Below are 17074 nucleotides of genomic sequence, written 5' to 3'. Positions count from 1 at the left end.
GAGATGACACAGGAAAAAATCTTTACATAATGCAGGCAAGGTTTGGGGATTATGACACAGTCTTGAATTTCCCCATAAGGTCGTAAATCCGCCTAACTTGGACTAGCTTTTTCTCCCAATGCTACAAAAGGAGACAATGTATAATTTACATATTTCACGGGTTAATACAACCGAGTCACTAGTGACTTTATCGCAACATCTGAAAAGAAAATTATCTCCTTAAGAAGGGGAAAGGTATCTTGAATCTTAGTTATAACTATCAGTCAGTAAACATTATACGGTGAATCTCTACTCCACTCAAGGCACTAGCCAACACCCAACGACTGATTGGTATCCTCAAGCATTTATAACCCGACAGCTTAGAGACAGTTCCCTGACTCATGAAATGGCTGTGGTTCCAAACATTCATTATTTGAGAGCAGTTACTCAGGATCCTGAACATTTTCACATTGAAGAAATGCCTCAACCTTCACAATCCTGTCCGGTCCCTTTGGCTGCAGAGAGCACCTAAATGCCACGGCCACCCGAAGTCCTACCCAGCCAGCACTTGACCCTCAAGTTCTCACTTGCCATCATCTTCACGTCTTCACCTGAAGGTTGACAAGAGCTGACTCCAGCTTCTGAGTCTGCCTCTGCACCTGTTCCCCATCTCAGTGGCCACAAGCCAGCTGGCTGTTCGAGCCATGATTTTCCTCAATGCAATTCTTCTCTTTATCCCTCACACATCCAGCCCATGAATACACATTCTCTACTAAAGGCAAGTAAAAGGAAAACACCAAAATATTAAGAATGATGTTCTTTCTCTGGCTGGTAGCTTTTGCCTTCTAATTTTTCACAATTGTTTTTCAGATTTAGAAAACTGTGTATGTACAAGCTTTCACAAGTAGAGGGGAAATCTCATTTTTAACATAAAGATATAATGCAATGCATAGTTATTAGCTTTCTAAGACACCCCAGGAAAGACATATTCAAAAACACAATGTTAAAATTGAAAGCTTCTATACAAAATACACAATAAATCAAATGAGAGAAACCCTATTTCCAAGAACTCTTACAAAGCAGTGAAAAATTACCAACCGAAAGGAAAATGGACAAAGGATACACATTAGCACTTGTAAAAGAAGCAAAACAAATACATGAAGAGATACTCAACCTCACGGATTGAAGACGTGAAATGAGACACTTTTGCCTTCCTAAGAGCCAAGACTAAAGGACGGATGAAACAGAGTACTACTGAGGGCGGCAATGATTGGTGCCAGTGGGAACCAGCGTAATATCTAGGAGGGTAATTCCCTGGTATCTCTGAACATCATTTAAGTGATGTCCTTTCGGGGCACCTGGGTGGCTCAGTCGGTTAAGTGTCCGACTTCAGCTCAGGTCACGATCTCATGGTCCGTGAGTTCGAGCCCCGCGTCAGGCTCTGGGCTGATGGCTCAGGGCCTGGAGCCTGCTTCCGATTCTGTGTCTCCCTCTCTCTCTGCCCCTCCCCCGTTCATGCTCTGTCTCTCTGTCTCAAAAATAAATAAACATTAAAAAAAAAAAATTTAAAAAAAAAAAAAAAAGTGATGTCCTTTCATCCAGGAAGTCAAATGTGGCAATTTAACTACAGAAACACCAACACATAGATACAAACACCGGAAGAGTTTTTAAAACACGGTGTCCAAATGGTGTCAGAAGACATCCCGACCTAACAACTGGGAAGAAAAACCATGTCGCAATCTGGTTTATCTGGTTCAAAAACCATTTTTGAAAACAGCAACGGACTTTCATGGAACTCTTGCTATATGACAGGCGCTGTTCTAAAGTCTGGAGACCATCACTTACTTTGCTCCCCACTCTGCCCCTTGGAGACAGGTACTATGATTTATTATCCCTGCTCTGCAGGTAAGAAACCTAAGGCTGAGAGATAACAGAAGTTTATATTTAGATGCCCCCTGAGCGCACATTTCCACCATCCTTCTTCCATACGGACCAAATATCACATCCTTACGGGTCCTAGGGGAGTAGGAAAGATGCATCACTTGAACAGAAATGGGGTGGGTTGGATGGGCAGAGCCCATCACTGTATGTATGGGTGGAGGTGTTCTCCGGGTGCCAGAAAGGCCCCAGTCAAGTGATGGAAGGGGCTGGAGAGACCCGGGGGGGCAGCAATCGGGATGACCAATCAGGACGCCTCATTTCCCCTGCAGGTAAAGGCAGCAGCACTCCTGAGACTAGAAATCCAAGTAGAAGGTGACCAGGACGAACATACAGTAGTCAACCTGACAAACAGTAGTGACAGGCCACTCTGATGAGAAAGGAGCAAACAGAAGTCCCAAGGACAAAGGCCGGCAGACAACAAAGAATCCCCCAAAGGTGAAAAAAACCTGCCCTGTGAAAGAGGGCACACGTACGCAAAAGGAGCAGGCGGTGCTGGAAGTGGAAGAATTGTAAATATGCGCAGGTAATATTCTCATCAAATCCGAGAGCGTATCCGGTGTCAAAACCACCCTAGACGGGTAAGGAGAAAGAAAAAGATCTAAAGAAGCAACCGGGATTTTTAACTTAAAGCAAAGCACTATGCAGGTTCCTCCCTCGGGGGAACAAAACGGAATGTGGTGGACACTTAACCAAGGGCGGGTTTTTACACGTGAGCCGGCATGGAAATCCCTTCTCTCCCCACCCCTCCCGCCACCCTTATCAACCTCCACTCCCCTCTCTTAACTCGGACAACCAGGGTTTTCGCCTGCTTCTCTGTGCTCCCCCAGTCATACATTGGGGCAAACATACAGAGACCTGGTCATCGCATCACAACTGGGTATTACATACTTTCTGAACCTTCTTCACCAATTTCTCATAGGAACGCCTCCTCCCCCCATCAAAAGCCAACAGTCATAGAGCTCCAAGTCTTTTCTGCTTAGTGGCTGCATACTGAGCCATGGGGTACAAATGTCCCAGAAGCCAGCCGCTTTTCAAGTGAGGAACATTTGTATTTTCAGTATTTTGCCGCTACGATGGTACAATGAACATCCTTATACCTACGACTCTGTGTACACTTTTATTTCTAGGAGACAGACATCTGGGAAAGAGGCTTAGAAAGGTATATTAATTGTTAGCTTAATATGCATTGCCAGTCTGCTTTCCAAATAAAGCAGGGTAATTCACATCTCCTTGCTAGCAACAAGTGTTAGTCTCCTCTATTTTTACCCATCTCATGGGTTTAAAGGAATGGCTCATTGTTGTTTTAATCTGCACTTCCCTAGCAAATGTGCGTTATTTTTCAAAGGTTTGCTTTCTGTGAATTGCATGTTCTTGGTCCATTTTTCCTGAGTTATGCTTTTCTTACCAATTTGTTAGTTACTGGTATTATAGACAGTGACCCCTTTTTTTGCCATACATATGATAAATATCCCTCCCCCATGTGTCAGGCTTGAGAATATCAAATCGTGCTTATTAAAAAGTTCTCTCTCGCCCCAAGACTATGTAAGTGGATTCTTAAATTTTCTTCTAAATTTGAACTGCTTGTAAATTTTTTAAGATTCTGGTATTTCTGATTATATTTAAGATAGAGATCTACCTACCTTGCCACCCTAAAGAGTGCATCAGTATACTAATATTACCCACTAAATAATATATTCTTTTCTCAACATTATTACATATTAAGTTCTCCTACTTAATGGAACATAGCCTTGGATTCCCATCTGTTCCATTGAACTATTTACGTAATTCTTTATCAATACCACACTGATTTGGTCAAAAGGCCTTCTCAGTACATCATGGTCACTTCTAAGTCAAGTTTACCCTCACTGGTTTTCTTTGCTACATCTGTCTGAGCTCTTCTCAAGTCTTAGGCATTTATTCTTCTACATCAATTTCAAGATTATTTCATTCAGTTCAAAAAGAAAAAGGAAAAAAAAAAACCCCACTGCTTTGGAAATTCTCAGTGGAATTGCAATAAATGTATTAATTTTGGAATAATAGGTATATATATGTTACATATTTTTATTTCATAGTCTTCACTAAAAAGGATACGAGTCCCATGCTTGTTCAGTGTTTTCCTAGGTCATTTGCTGCTGTTGAAAAAGGGAATATGTAAACTTCCATTTCTAGGTGCTCCTTTTCAAAACAGAAATGATCATTGCTAGATTTTTTTTTTTTATCCAGCTACCTTGACAATTTTTCCTATTGATTTTATGTGTATACATATACATTTCTTTAACCTAGAGATTTCTAAATTTTCTAGACATACAAACATTTCACTGTCTTACTACATTCAGTAGAGCCTCTACGACAATGATAAATAATTATAAAGGCAGACATCATTTTAAAATTCTTAATTACAATTGAAATAGTTTTAGTGTTTTGCCATTTCGGGAAAACATTTACTATTGAGGTGTTTTTGTTAATATTGTAATATATAGCCGTTTTATGTTTAAGTAATTTGTTTTTATTCCTATTTTGTTTCTTTAAATTGTGTTCTATCAAAAATGGCTGCTTAACTTGATCAATACGGCTTTTAGTCTCTCTTGAGCTGGTCTTTTCTGCTTTACTATGTTGAGGTACAATAATGGATGACGGTGATCAAAGTTCCTAATAATCACCCTAGTGTCACTGGAATAAACTACTGATCATAATGCGTTAGCCTTTTGATGCACTCAAAAGTCTGTTGATGAATTATTTTGAATTTTTGCATTTACTTTTTTCAAAAAACGTTTGAGAGCGAGGGCGAGCGTGTAAGCAGGGGAGGGGCAGAGAGAGCGAGGGAGAGACAGAATCCCAAGCAGATTCCACACTCAGTGCAGAGCCTGATTTGGGGTTCGATCCCACAACTGCAAGATCACGACCTGGGCTGAAATCAGCTTAACAGACTGAGCCACCCAGGGGCCCCATGCATTTACGTTCATAAATAATATTGGTCTATACTTTTCTTCTTTAAAATTTGTCAGGTATTAAAATTATGCTGGTTTTCTAAAATGAACTACAAACCTTTTCATATTTGCTGCATCCCCTAAGAGTAGAAAGAACACATTTTCTGTTTTGTAAAGGTTAGATAAGACTCAGCTGGCAAATCGTGGCGCCCTGGTGACTTTTTCCAATCGTAATTGTCAATCACATATACAATCTCTCCTATACTAATCGGCTTTGTCAAGTTTTCCATGCTTTTTGGATCAATTTTGGTCCTTTGCATTTTACTAAGAAATCAACCCTGTGTTTTTCAAATGTGTTGCCAGAGGACTGACTACAGGTAAGCATTTCCTAGAGCCTGTTCCTTCCTCCGTATCCCTCATTCCCGTCACCTGTGTTTGCTCTCCCTTTTTTCTCGGGGTAATGAGGCCCGTAACCAGCTACGGGATTTATTTACCCTTCAACATTTGTTTTCTGCTTTATTAATTTTAACTTTTACCTTTGTTATTTCATCATTCCTCCTCCCCAGCTTTTTGTTTGCTTAGTTGTTCTTTTTCTAAGTTCTTATGATGCATACCCCACTATTTTTCATCTGCTTTAAAATTTTTTTTTAATGTTTATTTTTGAGAGAGAGACAGAGTGCAAGTGGGGGAGGGGCAGAGAGAGAGAAGGAGACACAGGATCCGAAGCAGGCTCCAGGCTCTGAGCTGTCAGCCCAGAGCCCGACGCAAGGCTCGAACCCACGGACCGCGGGATCGTGACCTGAGCCGAAGTCGGATGCTTAACCCACTGAGCCACCCAGACGCCCCTAACCTGCTTTAATAATAAAGGTAGCTTTCCCATTCTAGGGGATATTCCCTTTCTAGGTGATCTACACTATTTCGACTTTCTTTTAAAATAAAGAAAAACACCTGAAACGAAAATTTAAGAGCCATGATGCAAGTAAGCAATGGAACTAAGTGGGCATGCTAAGAGCAGGAGATTAGTAAACCAGCAGGACAGGAGGAAAAGTCGTCCCTATTTCATTAGTACAGGCCCGGTTTAAACAAAATTCTCTTATTGTGTTGTCAGGTTTTCACCCTGCATGTCACATTTTGGGAAAATGACTGGATTCATACACAGGTTACAAAATTACCACCAGAAAAGGGGCACCTGCGTGGCTCAGTTGGTTAAGCATCGACTTAAAAAAATTTTTTTTAACGTTTATTCATTTCTTTGGGGGAGAGACAGACAGACACAGCATGAGTGGAAGAGGTGCACAGAGAGAGAGAGAGACAGAGACAGAGAGAGAGACAGAGACAAAATCCAAAGCAGGCTCCAGGCTCTGAGCTGTTAGCACAGAGCCTGACACAGGGCTCCAATCCACGAGTCGTGAGATCATGACCTGAGCCGAAGTTGGACACCCAACCGACTGAGCCACCCTGGCGCCCCAGGCATCCGACTCTTGATCTCAGCTCAGGTCATGATTGCACAGTTCATGGGATCAAGCCCCGCATGGGGCTCTGCGTTGACAGTGTGGAGCCTGTTTGGGATTCTCTCTCCCTCTCTCTCTGCCCCTCCCTTGCTCATGCTCTCCCTCCCCCTCCCTCTCAAAATAAACAAACTTAAAAATAAATTTCCACCAGAATAAATGCTGCAGTCACTGTACATTCAGCCTAATATTAAAATTTCTATCTGTAATCAGAACAGTGTTTCAAATCCAGAGCCCCACAGATACTGCACCAACAAAAATGGGCTCTTATGTCACAACAGTGAACTTACCAATCCAAGAACGTGGCCTGATGCCTTTGAGATGCATCTTTAGGTCGGGCTGATGTAAACCTTCCCAGGTAATAGAAGAACTCATCATCCAGAACCCACGCCGTTTCCAGGTTCAGCAATGTATCATGTAAGCAGCAACCTTGTCTGTGTGATTGTCTCAGACAGCAAATCTTAAAAATCGATGCCAAAGGGACAGAAAGAGGGTCTGCGTATCCCAGTGTGAGTGGCTCTGACCTAATTAGAAAAGTGTCTGAGGCCAGAAGCAAAACTGCTCCTGTTTCCTTAATCCCCACTACAGGGAACTCTAGAAGGCTTACAAGGTCCCAATCTGGCCTGGGGAAACTGAAAAGGACACTCAGATAAAATCACATTCATTTATGCTCTACTAATTCAGAATTATTTTTATGATCTGGAAAGGTTTGGACTCAGGTTTCCATTTTTAGACCCTATGACAACAGGCAGAGAAGGAGGCTCAACCTACTTCTGGGAACAAATTTTAGAAGCTCTGACTCATGTGTAAACAACCAATGTGCTAATCATTTATCTGTTGGTTAAAGCAAAGACTTCTATTTGGGTTGCTACCCGAAGTCCTTTTTGAAACCAAAAAGAAATTAACATTCTCTGCATTTAATTATTTTCTCTTTGTTCCTCAATGTTTTCCCCAGTGAATCCTAGTAAATAAAAGGTTATTATTAAACCCCCATTAGAACAGGAACTGTTTGGCGGTAGGAAACACTGAATTGTTCCCGAAGGTCTTTCAACCAGTGAGGAAATGCATCCCTTCTCTTCAGGCGATCCGCACTGCTTCCGAGCAAGGGCCACGATTCCACCTGACGTGAACATCCAGTTGAAGCAACCTGCACATCCTAATCGACAACCCGATGTCAGACACTAGCACGTGTGTTGGTGCAGAAGCAAGGTCATGTGTATGACTGCACCCCGAGAACATGATTGGGAGGTGGGTCTCTAGGAATCCACTGGCTGGTTGTGCACTAGAGGGGCAACCCGAACCTTCATACGTTCCTACTTCCTGTCATCTGAGTCCTGGAGACAGTGCCCCCGACACCTAGCATCTCCTAACTGCCTTTACCCCATTCTGCAGGGGGTGAGCTACTACGCCAAGAATTAGGAGTCATAGTTCACATTCAAGGCCCAGTACTGGCTGTAAACAAATGGTTTCCAATTCCCCAGAAAAACCCTTACCAAGGGGTATTTGGTCGGCTGTGTTCTTTCTGCATGGCACACCGCTTTTCATCTGTCAAAATTAAGTGAGATAATCTGTTTTCCAAGGTTCAATGGCAATCAGCTACGTGTTGTGCTTCAGAAATAATCTGGTTGGGCCAGATATGCTCATATTATCATCTGAAATACTTAAACTTCACTTTCTGGCGGAAATATTTCTAACCCTTCTTATTCTTAGCAGACAACTACATGCTAAGGCTCAAAGAGAAGGGAGGCGTATTTCACAGTGCAAAGGCCAGGGGGTGGGGGCAGGCCCGTTGAAGAGGCTTCTGCTTGTGTAAGGTGGGGTGGGAGGCTTGTTGTGTGCACATCTCCCCCCATTCCCATCACAACACGGTGCCTGGAGGAAGGGGAGGGGTGAGGGGGGAGGTGGAGAGCGGGGAATGCAGGCGCTCCTGCTGCCAGGCCTTGTGGGGTCAAGGTCACATGGACCATCTGACCTCCGCATGATCCCTCAACGCCCAGCTTCACCAGCCACTCCGCTGTCGCCCTAGTGGTGTAGTCTGTCCCCCTGCCTCCCACCTGCTCTCTCTCTACTTTGTACTGTTTCTCCCGCAAATTTTAGCCAGGATGCCAGATCTCAATGCCGGGGTTCCTGCGTCGGTACAGATGGATTCATCACTCCGCTGGCAGTGTGCGTCCTCCAGGGGCTGAGGGCAGTCGGTGGCGTTCCCCCTCTACCCCCGGCCAGCATAGCTCCTCCAACATAGTACAGGAGACTGGTGTTGTCCAAGTGGAAAACCTGTGTGATCGTTAAACCGACTCGGCCAAGCTCAACTATGGCGCACTCAGGCTGGAAGTTTTGGGGGATCCGGCACTCTGTGCACAGGGAACAACTTCAACTCTTCCGAGAACCGCCTTATTGCAGTTACAAGGAATGAAGGAAGCCTTTGTAGAGAGGTTGCTCTCTGAGTGGGGCCTCACCAGGTAAGCAGGGCTCTCTGTCTCTCTCTCTCCTTCACTCACACACGCATAGCCCACTGGGTGAAGAATGGCAGGGGAGGGGGGAATCAAACATATAGGCGACTTGGGCAATTCAGCCTGGGTGCAGCAAAACAGGTGGAAAGGAAGTGAAGGGAAACTGGGCTGAACCAGAATTACACTCCACCTGAATACCAGGAAAGGGGTATGGGGCCCGTTTTTTCCACAATACTATCCTTTCCTTTCCTAATTGCTAGTGATTTCCACCATTTCTCTGTGAGTCTTCAACTAATGACTAATGAAAAGCCCTGAGATTTCACGATTCTACTTCCTACTTGTTTTCTATTCTTATTCTATACCAATTAACTTATTCATCGTGTTTCCCTCTCCCAAATGACAAATCCACAGGCCCTACCTATTGGCTGCCTCTCCCTCCCCCTTCCCACGAGTCAAAACAAGCCAAGCTACTCATGATTATAAAACAAACTTTCAAATATTTTTACCAAAAACATTTCTCCTAAATATAACTTCCATTATTTTGAAAAAGGCCAAATATTTTTGCCAGGTGACTACATTTATCTCTCTTTAATCTCTGTTATTCCTTTGGCCATTTGGGAACACAACAGATTATAAGGAGTATTGGCTCAGCGCTCTACTGTTCACATTTCTACTGACCCACGATGCTTAAGTACCAGCTGGAAGGAGCGGACCATAAAACCACATTAGTTCCCTAACAGTTCGTGAAGAGAACTAATGATCCACACAAAGTATCAGGTAACGCAAATAGGGCACAATACACGAGGATACCTAAAATTGACTCTATATCACTTATCAGGTAGACCATCTTAGAAGATCTGGTGATTATCCGTCAAGTGATATTTAGTCAATTAGTTTAACTCTCAACCCAAATCTCTTGTGTTGAGGTGCTCACAGTCTAGTGGATACACATTCTGCTTGATACAATGTTGAGTTCCTCTCTTTCCCTTTTTTTTTTTAGAAATTTTCTTCTCTTTCTTCATTGCATTCTATCCGATTCCAGGGTTGGCCAGTTTCATTTCACCTCACAGACCATGTGATCCCTTTTCCAGTGTTCTAGCGCCTTCTTCCTCTTGCACTTCTGCATGTGGCTCTCAGAAAGATGTACAAAATTTATGAAGGCTTTTGTGTAATGAATGTCTAACACTACAAACATTGTGGAAATTCTAAAAAAAAAAACAAAACAATTTTAAAGACTATTTAAAGTCAACCACCTATGCAATACCCATATATCATGACCTGTCACCAGTCAACAAAATGTCAAATATCTGTAAAGTTCTGAGTAATTTTCATCTATCTAGATGCCTACACATTCCCTTGGCTGTAATGACCCCATGGAGCCCTGCCCAGAGGAAATGTTAAGGTTTCTATTAGACTGTAAGCATCTTGAAGTCAAGGGACTTACGCCTCTTCGTATTCCGTATAACCACCTGCCATATATACTCCAACAGCAAAATAAATGCTTACTGCAAAGAAATCAATCATCCTTACCTACTTTGAAAATGTCTGAGTACATAAAAAGTGAAGTTCAGGGGGGATACCATGATAAATCTGGTAGTAAAGTCAACGATGCCTTCAAACTCAAAAGAGCCTGAATTTCTATTAAAAGTCCTTCTTTGAAACTGGCGGTTTTCTACAACTGGAAACAATAGAAACAATGGCTTTTTCATAGCAGCTGATGTGAACTGCATTCCCTTAAGCCAGGCTAAGATTCTCCTAGTGCAAATTTTAAAGTACTGAAAAAAAAAATTCTTTAATTAATTTTGCCCTTATAAATTGCCGTGCATAGTTGTTATTTTTCACATGCAACAAGTTTTTAGGGTCTGATTCACTAGGTATCTTCTGAGACAGTCTGGCAAGACTTAATTTATTTGAGAGATCAACTCCAAATGGAGAATTTCATATAATTATATAAAAAGTAAAAGGAATCTGAAAAATGTTTTTACCAGTCATAGTTATTTTAACGTATACTAATTTGGGTATAGCTAACATAGTTTAGAAAAAAAGATCATCTGCTGCTTAGTATAAAAAGCTGCCTTTAAAAGAAAACTACTTTTCCTTGTACATTTACCAACAGCACATATTATACAGAAATCTTTCCTCCAGGGTGCTAAACCTCAGCACTGAATCTAGATAATCACTTCCACTTTCCAAAAATTGACCTTCCAAAACTGAAATGTAGGAGAGACTGGAAACACTGAATCCAACGGTAAAGGATTTTTTTTTCTTATGCTAATGATTTCCAAAGTGTAGTCACTTTAACTGCCAACCTAGTTTGTGGATAATTTAAGGAGTCATTTCCAATTAAGGTTTTATTTAAGTATGCACGGAGGCCTAATATTATCAGTTACACACACACACAACCACAGCAGCGGCAAAGAAGCTAATAATAATGGAAATAATACCAATGATGATGATGAGGGAAGTCTTATGTGGTGCTATATATTACTAGCAAGCATTTTAAGCCCCTTAACATTGGTGAGCAAGTGCATAATAAACTAAAACTAAAACTAATAATAATAATAATAATACCCAAATTAGCAGGAACGGAGCCATGAAATAAAAGCAAAGGTGCTTGCCCAACATGTGCCACATGACAGGAGACAAATCCAGAAGGATGAAGGCTGTGTATACAGGGGAAATGGAAGGCAGAACCAGCCAGGAACGACTTTGCCCCTGAAGAGATCAATTCCCAACCCTGTGCACAGAGAGGACGAGCTGGGGCAGGGACCAGCAGACTGGAGAAGGGCACCAGGAGCGGGAGCGGGGAGTAGACTCTGTTTGTTGGGAAGGAGCCTGTGCTGTCCCTGGTGATAAAACACAGCTTCGTCCGCTCCTGAAGGAGGCCGTCAGACCAGCCCTCCGAAAGCAGAGCACGCGGGAGTTACCCGGAAAACCAGTGAAAAACAGACTGATTCCGTATGCCCGGGCAGGGTCAGAGAGTCTGCTCATCTAACAAGCTCCCAGCTGATGCTGCCGGTCCGTGGACCACACCTGGAGCAGCTGCCCTGGAGGGCAGCTCAGCCGATGGTGGGCAGAGAGAGAGAGAGAATTTAACAGAAAGGCCATCACCTGCTGGGCAGGGCACAGGCCAGCTGGGCTCCTGCTCTCCCCTCACTTCCTGGGTCTCCAGTCCTTCACCTGTAACACCAGGAGGAAGAGTCCATCTCTAAGGTCTCTTTCTAGCTTTACAAATTTGGGGCACGGATGGAGGCTTGTAGCCTGAAGAGCTTACAGCTCCTAGGTCAGGTAGTGAAGAGGAGGGCAGAGCTTCAGGCAACGGGAGGCTACCCAGCAGTTGCACTTGTCCCAAACAAGACTGGAAGAATTTACATGCTGCTGTCATCTTATCCCTTTATCCCTCGTGGAATGCCCAGACAGAAATACAAAATGATGTGTGCACAAGGCTATTTACTGAAAAACAACGGACAAGTCTGGGAATAACCCGAATGTCCATCAGTAGGGGATCGACTGAATAAATCTAATACATTCATACCAGGGTGAATGTATTAATACACGAGGAGATGTAAAAGAGATCTAAAGAGATGTAAGAGATGTAAAAATACACGAGGAACTTCTCTATAGACTGGTCAAAGTTCTCTATATGCTGATACTAAGAAAACTGCAAAAACAAAAACAACTCTAACAACATATAAAGTTGGTATCGCAATCATAGAGAAACATGGTCTCACTTGACTTTAAAATGTGTTTTTATTGTACATCCCTGGTGGGATCTAAGATAAAAAAGAATTGTCAAGAAATATTAAACTGTATCCAATAGTAATAAAGATAGCAAAATTTTAGGGGTGCCTGGGTAGGTTAGCATTGAAGTGTCCAAACTTCAGTTCAGGTCATGATCTCACGGTTTAAGTTCGAGCCCTAGGTCAGGCTCTGTGTGATAGCTCAGAACCTGGAGCCTGCTCTGGATTCTGTGTCTCCCTCTCTCTCTCTGCCCCTTCCCTGCTCATGCTCTCTCTCTCAAAAAAAAAAAAAAAAACAAAACAAAAAACAAAAAACAAAAAAAACACCAGATACTAAAAAAAAAATTTTTTTTTAAATGGCAAAATTTTAGGAAGCGTTGAAGTTGGGTTATAGGATTTCATTATGCTCTTTGCCATCATGCAGTTTTCTCTATTTTTGTATAGATTTGAATAATTTTTTAAAAATCAACTTTCCAGAAGTGCCTAGGTGGCTCAATCGGTTGAGCATCTGACTCTTGATTTCAGCTCAAGTCATGATCTTATGGGTTGTGAGATCGAGCCCCACACCGGGCTCCTCACTAGGCTTGGAGCCTGCTTAAGATTCTCTCCCTCTCCCTCTGTCCCTCCCCCTGCTCACACTCTCCCTCAAAAACAAAAAAAAAAAAATCAATTTTCCTGGTAACCTTTAATATTAACACACATGCACACCAAGTAAGAATGTAAGAAAGAGCACAGATGAGCAGCAAAGCCAACTTTAGGCCAAGGTGAACGACAAGGTTCCTAATATAAAATGTACATACAAGCAGGCAAGCGGGGGGTGGGGCTGACCCCTACTACAACATAACATAGTCCACATCTGTAAGATTTTACTGTATTCAAATACATTTTATAGGATCTCATTCTGTGTTCACAACAAAATTTCCCGTGACTATTTAGCACATTTAGAACTAAGGTAATTGACTCAAACCGGTTCAAACCCATGTTATCCTATCTCCACGTCCAGTGCTTTCATACGCTGTTCCCCACTACCCGCACCGACAGAGGAGTGGGGTGAGGGCCATGGCCTAACAGCACTGCCAGCAATTTCAAGTCCAAGTTTAAAAATTCATGCTGATTTCCATTTCCTCCCAAATACATATGGGTTTAGCACTTTTAGTGATTTGTCAAATGGAACAGACCCACATGTATACTTTGTACCTTTATGAACCCTGGAAGCACAATTCCTTCTTCCAGCTTCAGAGGCATTCAATTACACCAGGCTGCACTGGGACAGTGACATCTGTCACCCGGATGCCTTTGGAGGCCCAGCAACAAAAAGGGACACGTCCCATTGTCCAACTAGCACATTGCTGGTAGCATTCCCAGCCGATAATATTTCAATCGGCACCTACAAATACACTTTCTGTTGATGTAACTTTTTAACCTGAAAATTCTGTCTAGTCTTTTAAATATACCACCTAGAAATGAGTCAGTGCAATGGCAGGCAATTAAAATCACATAACATGGTTTGCAATTGCTCAAGCCGACTCGGGCGCATTCTGGAAAGAGGCACTTCATGGCTATCCTGAGCAGAAAACTGCGAGATGAACGAGGAACTCAACTTCACAACAGCCTATTTCAAGGGGGGGAAGGTGAGAGGACAGTAACATTTATGAAATGGTAAGGTTTTTTTTTTTTTTTTAAGAACAGTTTAGACTTATAGCATTATTCTAAAGATAGTACAAAGAGATCCCATATACCACATATCTGGTTTCCCCAACTATTAACATTTTACATTAGTATGATACATTTGCTCAATTAATGAATAGAGGTTGATACATTAACTGAAATCCAGGCTTTATTCAGATTTCCTGTTTTTCCCTAATGTCCTTTTCCTGTTCCCGGATGCAATTTTGATTTTTCTTACAATTTAAAATTCACCATAGGAAGACGATTTAAGCAAATATAACAAATGCAAGCATAAAAGACTAAAACAACGCTTCTCAAAGCAAGAAAAATTCAAATATTGGATGAAACACCAACAAGATGGGCTCGTCAACAGACCAACCTTGACCTATATATAACCCCAGTAACCACCGTCTTAGAGAACTTGCCAAGTAGGGAGTGAATTTCCAGGTGTGAAAAGTGAGCTGTGGTATGGAGAACACCAATCTGAAAGTCAGGTTCCGATACTAAGGCTGGGTCAGTCATGCTAATAAGCCTACGTGTCATTTCAATCAGGTCCCCAAATAGCTTGCTAGGGTCAGAAACCTACAAAATACTTCTGTGGGTACTACAGGGACCCAAAGTATGTGAGCCGTTGCCCGTCTCCAGTCCGTTTGATCCAATGAAGGAGTTAAGTAGAAAGCACAGAAAGATGATCTTAAAGATTTCAAAGAGCAAGGCAAGATGACAGCCAACGTGGAGGAAACGAGCACGTGATTCACTGGAAGTGAACTCACTAAGGGCTTAGGCAAAAACTGCTGTAAGAACTGAAGCAGGAAGGGAGAAAACCATGTCAGAGTGATTATAAAAGGAAAGCCAACCTTTCTGGGCTAGAGTTCATCTCAAGAGAGAAGGTATTAGACGAAACTGACTCTTGAAATCCCCTTCGGCGTCTCTAACTCCGCCATTCCTTTTCATTTCGGTCTCCAACAACGCAGCGAGGTTAGCAGCAAGGACACCCTGGCCTGTCACCAGCCACAGAGGGCCTTAGAGGACCACAAGCAAGTCTCCCCACCAGCTGCCACCGACAGAGAGCTTTTTCCTGCCTGACAATGAACAGGAATCCTCCGTTCAGGTGGATGATATTAGCAAACGACTAAGTAACTACTTAAAAAAAAAAAAAGATGTTAAAATAAGACACTTTGCCAATTAACTCGAACTTAAAAGAGAGACATTTTACTATCTTGAAGCTATGTTACATAAACCACATGCTCCATTAATCTGTTCATTCAACCAGGCCCAATTGAGCCCTTCTGCAAAACAAGCCAACAAGAAGCTTTTAGTCCTTAACGGAGAGGCTACAGAGATTTCAGCATTTCTGTGGCATTTTAAAGTTTGGACATCCCTTTAAAAGCAAGGTTTCTCAACAACCGTGGCACTGCTTTGCGTGGACACGTCTTTGTGGTGCAGGGCTGTCCCATACACTATAGATACACTACAAAAGGCTGAGCAGTATCCCTGGCCTGTCCCCACGAAAGGACAGTCAAAAAGGTCTCCAGACATTGCCAAGTGTCCCCAGCTGGCGAACTCGTCTCTGGTTGAGAACCTCTGCCTTAAAGTAATTCGTGACATGTATAAATAAATGCAACATGGTTTCAACAGTAACATAAGATTTCAATGTGGATTAAGTGACATTTTAAGAAACCTTCCAGAAATCACCAATCAGAAAACATAATCACACACAAAAAGCAAAAGTATGGGTTCCCCTCCCCTCAGCTGTCAGGAAATCAGTACTTTTAAAACAATAAATAAATGTAACGTACAGACTTGCTAACTCCCCAGAAGCAAGGAATCTGGGTTAGAAATCATCTTCAATCCTCTCCGTTCTGGGATTCGAAAGGAAACACCAGACTCTACACACGGCAGCCAATCGGACCGAGCACAGGCAGAAGGTGGTCTGGGAAAGACGCCAAAATGGGACACCTCGTGACCACCGAGTGCCGCCCCAACCTACCACATTCCCACCTCAGAGGACCACGGGTGCACCGCCCAAGAGTCATGTTTGCCACCAGCGATGAAAACAGACCCCATTCCCCACAAGAAGATTAAGGCCAAGGAAAGAGGAAAAAGCTCATGAAAGTATGTGCCTTATAAACGCCTTAGGCTGATGTCTGGAGGTTTCCAACGTGTCACTCAGCTTCATTTGGGGGCGGAGAGGAATACTTCTATAAACAACAGGACAAGTAAGTTCTTAAGGGAAACCCGAGAGAATGCAGGTTCGGTGCCACTGGCTTTTTTAATAATTGGCTGTAAAAGCTGTTTCTTAAAAAATCATTAAAAAAAAAAAGACATTCCTCATTTTTGTGGTTACGGAAGCTCTTTCTTCTCCTCTTTTAGGTGCCAGCGTGAACATGTATGTCAACTCACCACCGTAACAGATTTAGGTCAGAAGAAAACGGCTAACTCTACCCACCCTGTAGGGGCAAGGCCACCCCGATGCCTTTGTCTTTCAAGAAGCGATGCCAATGGATAGTCTCTCAGAAAGAAGGGAGCGGATGGCCGCCAAGGTGGCTTAGAGACCCAGGCAGTCGGCACCTGGGCTGGGAGATGTCGATCACCCAACACCCCCACCACCCGCACACAAGTGTGATCAGCCCTCCCTGAAGCCGGCTCAGCGCAAAGGCTCACCACCAGATGGGTCTCTGGATTGCAGGAGCCGTCCGCCACGCGGTGCCCTGGGCGGCCGCTCCCTTCCACTGACTGTGGTTCCATGACTGTGGTTCCACCTCCTCTGGCTCACACCCAACTCACTCCCCCACCCCCGAGGGGAAGAGCACCCATAGGGAACTGGTTGTGCCCGGTTTCTACAGGTGGGCAGATGGCTG

The 17074-nt window shown here is 43.1% G+C and overlaps 1 protein-coding gene across 5 annotated transcripts in view; it reads right to left on the bottom strand.

Annotated features, from left to right (window-relative positions):
- Window positions 1-17074, bottom strand: part of NEDD4L (NEDD4 like E3 ubiquitin protein ligase) — a 335178-nt gene that overhangs the window by 183233 nt on the left and 134871 nt on the right. Inside the window, exon 1 of one of the 5 annotated variants that reach the window (XM_053205759.1) lies at window positions 16881-16905. The exons of the other annotated variants lie outside the window; for them this stretch is intronic. The gene's annotated coding sequence lies outside the window, so the exon portion shown is untranslated. Of the gene's footprint in view, window positions 1-16880; window positions 16906-17074 lie in introns of those variants that run through there. 5 annotated transcript variants of the gene reach the window in all.

This window comes from Acinonyx jubatus, chromosome D3 (assembly GCF_027475565.1).
Source record: "Acinonyx jubatus isolate Ajub_Pintada_27869175 chromosome D3, VMU_Ajub_asm_v1.0, whole genome shotgun sequence".
NCBI classification, from domain to species: domain Eukaryota; kingdom Metazoa; phylum Chordata; class Mammalia; order Carnivora; family Felidae; genus Acinonyx; species Acinonyx jubatus.
The sequence above is the reverse complement of the archived record's forward strand: the minus strand, read 5'-3'. Positions and strand labels throughout refer to the sequence as shown.